This window comes from Monodelphis domestica, chromosome 1 (genome assembly GCF_027887165.1).
Source record: "Monodelphis domestica isolate mMonDom1 chromosome 1, mMonDom1.pri, whole genome shotgun sequence".
Classification (NCBI taxonomy): domain Eukaryota; kingdom Metazoa; phylum Chordata; class Mammalia; order Didelphimorphia; family Didelphidae; genus Monodelphis; species Monodelphis domestica.
In genome coordinates this window covers 582,685,633-582,692,897 of record NC_077227.1, presented here as the reverse complement: position 1 = coordinate 582,692,897, position 7,265 = coordinate 582,685,633, and the positions used below count along the sequence as shown (strand labels likewise).

At 40.4% G+C, this 7,265-nt stretch overlaps 1 pseudogene; it reads right to left on the bottom strand.

Annotated features, from left to right (window-relative positions):
- Positions 1-722: 722 nt before the first annotated feature.
- Positions 723-6,871, bottom strand: LOC100617019 (septin-2-like; annotated as a pseudogene).
- Positions 6,872-7,265: the final 394 nt, after the last annotated feature.

Sequence of the window (7,265 nt, the reverse complement as noted above, 5' to 3'; positions counted from 1 at the left end):
CTGAACAAGAAATCAGAAAGATTTGGGTTCTAATTCCAGCTCTGCCAATAATTGGCTGTGTAACCGTGAGTTGTCTCTCCTCCTGTGACCCTCAGTTTCCTAATCTGTAAAGTGAGGGGGCTAGACTGTAAGACATTTATTCTTTCCCAGCTTGAAGGCTCTATGATTCATGGAGGAATCACTTTTTAGGCTAAATCTGCATATCATCTCTTAACTCAATCCCAAATCCCAGTCTTAGTCTGCCTTCCATTCCCTGGGGCTCCTTGTCTTCTAGGCAGCAGCCCTTGCCTCAGATAGTGACTCTGGACATTAAATCCCTGATATCTTTCTGCCTGTTTCAGCAAAGGAAAGTGCAACCCATCAACCTCCCAGAGAGCAATAATCTGGAATAGGAAGATTGCAGATTGATGACCTAGAAAATCTTCCACAAATGGTACTTAATTAAATCACATTAAATCATTATTCTTGGTCTCTGCTTTTGTCTTTTCCTTACCCAGCTGAATATTCAATGAACCCTCCAGCCTTAGGACAGTTGAATTATATCATTCTTAGAGCCCCAGGAGGCTCTGAGACACAACTTGCCTTCCCTTGTTCCCTAGGTCCAATACTCTCAAAGGAATGACACTAAGAACCTCAGACTCTTTCCATGACAAGTAATGGTTATTTTTCATTTGTCACATTTTATGATCAACTTGACAATTTAACTAACTGCAGAAGTTTTGTAACAGAGAGAGAAGGAGAGAGACTTGAAAGATGCTGGGACCAGAAAACCAGCTGCTTTGGGGACTGATTTCTGGGTAGCACCTTCCCTTTTCCTTGTTCACAGTTTGTTTTATTTTTTTTTTCAAGTTTGTGTTTTAGTATATTTCTTTCCCTTTTGGTTAAAGGACTGAGCCATTTCCTTGCAGGATGCATGCCATTGTCTGGCGGGGCTCCCTTGAAAGGTCCTGTGTCTTCAAGGTCACTAGTATAGTTAACACAGAACAAAGCACCAATCCCACTTCCAAAAGAATCATACACAACTTGTGCCTCCATCCATGGAGGCTCTCACGTGTCTCAGGCTTCATCTGCATCTGGGCTTGCATCTGTGCAATCATCTCCTGCATCCTTTGCTGCTCAGCCTCCTACTGAAGGATCCAGTCCTTGTTGACCACCTGGTCCCCTTCAAGTCTATGGCTACGTTTCAGCTGCTCCAATGAGAAGTTCTCATAATGCAAATCCTGGGTCACTTCTTGCAGGTCCTACATGTGTGTTCCCAACACAGTTGGCAACTTAAGGAAATCATTGCTTTCTGGGTTCTCAACTTGAACCACTCCAAGGATACAGGTGGCCTCTGATCTTTTTTTTCCTTTGACCTCAACGAGCTGGTTAGAACCAATAACATTAAATGGCATGCTGGCTGTCAGGACCTTGGTTTGTTCTTTGGATATCTCATCTTCATCAGAGTCTGAATGAGATAAATCTGAATACGGTGTTGAGAGATTTCATTGAGGCTCTCAAGCTTCAGCCTCTTTCCCTCCTTGCGGGTCGGGGGGCTGCCTCGACTCTCACAGACGTGATGTTTACCTTGCTGTGAAGTGCCCTCAGAGATTCCACATCCAAGGACTTCAGTCAGAGCCAAGACTACATAACCCTTTCTTAAAGACCTAAAATTTGAAGGAAAAAAAATCTACTTAATAAAGACCATTAGTTGGGTGAGAATTAGAGGTTAGGGAATCCTGCCTCAGCTAGAAACATCTTAACTGTGTTTACTGATTTCTCCAGGAAGAGACATTCAGAAAGAACTTTCAAGCCCTATTAGAGTGAGCTATGTAGGAGCAGCTGGGTAGCTCAGTGGATTGAGAGTCAGGCCTAGAGATGGGAGGTTCTAGGTTTAAATCTGGCCTAAGACACTTCCCAGCTGTGTGACCCTGGGCAAGTCATTTAACTCCCATAGCCTAGCCCTTACCAGTCTTCTGCCTTGGAGCCAATACATAGTATTGATTCTAAGATGGAAGGTAAGGGTTTTAAAAAAATCTGGGAAAACTTAGATGAGCTGATGAAAAGTATAATGAGCAAAACCAGGAGAATATTGTACACAGTAATATCAATATTGGACAATGAACAACTGTGAATGATTTAGCTAGTCTCAGCAATACAGCGATCCAAAAACATTTTGAAGGACTTAGACTGAAAAATTCTATCCAATTCCAGCAAAAGAACTGAAGGAGTCTGCATGCAAATTGAAGCATACCTTTTTAAAACTGTCTTTATTATTCCAGCTTTTTTTTTATCTGCATTTTCTTTTTCAACATGGCTAATATGGAAATGTTTTGCATGACTACATAGTATAATCTAATTAAATTGCTTGCCTTCTCAAGGGAGGCAGGGGAGGGAGGGAGAAATTTTTGAAATCAAAATCTTTTAAAAACAAACATAAAAATTTTTGTTTATATGTAATCGAGAAAAAATTAAATGTAAAAAAATAACAAGTCCAGAGAAGCTTTCCCAACACCATGTGTGTAATGAAAGGCGGATCCAGGGAAAGAACATATTTCTAAGGAACTCCCATTCACCCAGGTCCAGCCTTTAGGGTTATTTTGTGACTTTTCCCACTTGCTCATCATTCAGAGCAATTACTAAGCCCTATTCATTTCATATTCTTAGAATCTCTCAAATTTACTCTTTTTTTCTGTGTTCCTATTGCCCTAATTTAGGACCTTATCACTTCTCTTCTGGCATTGCCATTGTCTCCTAATAGGTTTTAGTTTTTATTTTTAATCACTTACCAGGATTTTTTTTAATTTAAATTTATTTATTTACTTGTTACATGAAAATACGCAGGTAACTCCCTCTCTCCCTCTCCTCATCCTACTAAGTAAGGTATCATTTGACAAAAAGACATTGTCTCCCAAAAGGTTTTATTTTTAAATTTTTATTTTTATCACTTATCAGGATTTATTTTTTAATTTAAATTTATTTATTTACTAGTTTCATTAAAATACTCAGTTAACTTCCCCTCTCCCTCCCCCTGCCAGTAAAGGTGTCATTTGACAAAAAGATATTTGTTTATACAAAATTATATCTTATTTCTATGTGTCAGTTCTTTTTCTAGAGGTAGATATGGACAAGCCAATCTTCAAACAATATTTCTATTGTTCTAATAGTTTTTACTACATTTACTCACTTTCCTTTACAACCTATAAACTTCCAGACTCAGTTGCCTTATGAAGGGATCTGGCCATGTCACTCCTCTGCTCAAAAACCTTCAGTAGCTCCTTAAGGCCTGTTGAATAAAATTTAGTCTCCTTTTTCATCCACAATTTGGTGCCATCCTATTTTTTAACCTTATCTCTTATTATTCCCCTTTGTATGTTCTTAAGGATGGATAAAGACTGGAACTGTGATTCCACTGGAGCAGAGAACTCTCAGATGAGGGAAATCTCCCTACAAATACAGGCTATCACCTATACTCTAACGTCTAGTCTTAGACTATTGTCTGGAACTCTCAGGTTAAGTGACTTGATCCTGATTATGAAGCCAGAATGAATTCAAGGTAAGATTTCCCATCTCCGAGGATGGCTCTCTAGCCACTGTACAATGTTGCTTTCTGCTTTTTTCTAGGAACTGGTCAAACAAGACCACTCTCTGCACTCCCAACATATATTGTTCTGCCTTTATTCCCCCTATTCCCTAGCCTTAAAAGTCAGTTAAGTTGCACAACGAAGAAATAGCCAGACCTGGAGTCCAAGAGACCTGCATTCCATCCTGCCTTGGACATGTATTAACTGTGTATCCCTAGGCAACCTCTCACCTAACCTCTCTAAGGCTGTTTCCTCTTCTGTGAAATGCAGATAAAAATGGCACTAATCTCCCAATGTTAATGGGAGGCTCAAATGAGATAACATTATATATCACATGATATAGACATAACACATATATATGGATACTTTTACCTTATATGTAACATGAGATGCTTTGAACCAGGGTATCTTTTTGCCTAGTGGTTGACATCATGAGAATATACCTGGTGGGGATCTTCAGAAGCCAATCAATGGGATCTAAGGACAGATTAAGATGCCTTTGAGCTCCTAGGCATCAAGATGCTAATATTCATATTAACTATACTTTTCACTAATAAAATTATTGATGCCATTAGGATTTTAAATGAAATTATTCTGAAGTGATAAAACCTCATACTCTAACCTCACTACTCGAGAATATATTGTGCCACTTCTAATTCTACCTTTTCTCCCCATGTCTTCCTTCCTCTCTTTTCTCATTGTCATCATCCTTAGTGGCTTCATTATTAACCCAATCTAATCTACTCCAATTCACCAAGCATTTATTAAGCACTTCACTATATTTGATGTATATTAATAAAAGACAATTTTTTAAAAGACCCTCAAGGAACTTATATTCTTCCACCTACATGAACAATTTGAATGGTTTAAATAGTTCCACTCTCTTCCACCCTCAAATTAACCTTGACATGCTGCCAGTGAATTTTCATTTCCTTAATCCTATATACAGTTCTTCCTTCCTTCTCTCCCTTCCTTCCTTTTTTCTTTCCTCCCTCCTTCTCTGCATCCCTCCTTACCTCCCTCTGTTCCTTCTTTATATCCTCACTTCCTTCCTTCCTTTCTCCCTCCCTTCATCTCTCTTTCCCTTCCTTCTTCCATCTCTCCCTCTCTCTCCTTTCCTTCCTTCCTTCCTTCCTTCCTTCCTTCCTTCCTTCCTTCCTTCCTTCCTTCCTTCCTTCCTTCCTTCCTTCCTTCCTTCCTTCCTTCCTTCCTTCCTTCCTTCCTTTCTTCCTTCCTTCCTTCCTTCCTTCCTTCCTTCCTTCCTTCCTTCCTTCCTTCCTTCCTTCCTTCCTTCCCTCCTTCCTCTCTTCATCCTTTTCTACCTCTCTCCCCCTCCCTTTTTCCTTCCTTTTCTTCCTTTCTCCCTCCTTTCCTCCTTCCTATCTTTCCTTCCTTCTTTCCTCACATTAAAAGCCAAGTTAAATGTCATTTTCTTCAGGAAACCTTTTTTGGATCTTGGATAGGTTAAGAGTGGGACACAATCTGTAGCAAGATTCACTAAGACACAAAACAAAGAAGCAAATGACAGAGAAGGGCATACAAGAACATTCCATTTCCTCCTCCCACACGAAGCACATCTGTTAATTTTCCAAGAATTAGGGTAATTCAATCTCACTGGCCCTGTTGGCTCATTCAGTCAACTGCATGATTCAGCACAAACAGACGGAACAATTTGGTCTTTTACCTCTCTAATGCATGCATGATGTGTTATCTATTCATTAAGGTTTACTATCTATGTTCTTGCTTTATTACCCTATTGGACTGTAACCTTCTTGAAGGCAGGGACTGTTATGTAAGCTCTGTATATACCTCAGCTCCACCATTATTCTGCTCCTAGAATGTATAACTATGTTTGCTGAATGAACATACACATAAATGAACCCACTTTATCTCTAGAACCAGTTTTGTTTTTATTCTCTTCATGCTTTGAATAAATTAGAATTCCATCCTATGCTTTTATGTATGAAATTCATGGCTCTGACAGAGGCTGGAACCTGTAACTTGTGATACTGCTGATTGATTCCCAGTTCTTATAGCCTGTTTGTGTTGAATCATGCTCTTGATAGAATGAGTCCACAGGACCAGCGAAGGTCAGATATGTTCCATGTGGGAAAGGCACAAAGGAAGTGGGATGTTCTTGTCTTTAATTCATTGCCACTTCCTTCTTTGTCTTGCCTCAGGAGCCTTATGGAGAAGTTCTACTTCCCTCCTAGGAGGGAGTTTTTAGGGCTAAAAACCCAGGAGTTTTTAGGGATAAATCTCTCCTCCTCCATTACCTATCTGGGTAATTATATCTGGTCTCCAAGGTTGAAAGAGAGGAAGAAACAGACACTTTGGTTTTCATGATCCTGACCCAGGAGCTCCAGATAAAAGAAAAATGATCTGGGTAGCAAAGAAAAGAAGACACTCAAGTAAACCACTTTGTTGTCCCTACTGCTACCCCCCTCCCCCGACATGTGGGGCCCCTAGGCACATGTCCAATGTTTCTAATGAACAATCCAGCATGGATATAGTTGATGAAATTTATCTCTAGCCCTCTTCTGGTTCCTTATTGATTCACTATTCTCCTTCACTATTTTCTCTTTATTATTCTTCTGTGTGATTCCTCTCTGCCTAACTTGTATTCTAGTCCCATAAGACTTGTGTTCTAGTCCCATAAGACTTTGAGCTCAGCTGTCATGTATCCCCAACTAAGTAACAGTTTTGTCGTTCAATCGTTTTTCAGGGGAGTCCAACTCTTCATGACTGCATTTTAGATTTTCTTGGCAAAGATCCTGGAGTAGTGTGCCATTTCCTTCTCCAACTCATTTTCACAAAGAAGCAACTGAGGCAAACAGGGTGAAGTGATTTGCCCAGGGTCACACAGCTGGTAAGTGTCTGAGGTGGATTTGAACTTAGGAAGATAAGGCTTTCTGATGCTAAGCTCAGTGAGCCACAGAGCTGTCCCAGCTATTAGCTAATAATTAACCACTATTAATTGATCACAACATACTATATTCACAGTAGTGGGCCAGCTCGTCCAGGACTGTAGACTGACCATAAGAGGGCCACTCCCCACCCCATATCATGAAACATACACAGGGACATACATACATATATATATAGTTGTTGAAATCTATAGGCATGGGGAGCTTCTGCTAAGGAAACTCCCTCTATGAAAGCAGCGCAACAATAATTCTGAGGATTATAGTCTTAGGAGTTGCCCCAGACCCTAAAAGGTTGAGTGGATTGACCAGGACCACACAACCAGTATGCGTTAGAGGTAGGACTTAAACTCAAGTCTTCAAGGTTAACTCACCATCCGCCATGATGCATTGTCTCTCATCAGCAAACAAGACTAAATTCAATTCACAGAACCACAAGACTTTAGAAACACCTAAAGATAAAAGGGTGTTCATGACTGTGGCTGTGGTCATGGACATCACTGAAGTGGTGGAGCCAGTTCGCTTCTTATTAGAGATGCTGGTGCATGTGTACCCCACCAATGAGAGCTTCTGGTACTTCAGCAGAAAGACTTTCACTGAGACCTTCTTTATGAAGCTGAAACAGCCTGAGGGAAGAGCCCATGCTAGGGCTGGGGATGCCATATATGAAGTAGTAAGTCTCCAGAGGGCATCTGAGAAGGAAGAACCAATTACTCCACCCAGTGCGGGGGTCCAGTGTCTTCACAGGAGGATGAGCCTGAAGGAGACTAATCATCTC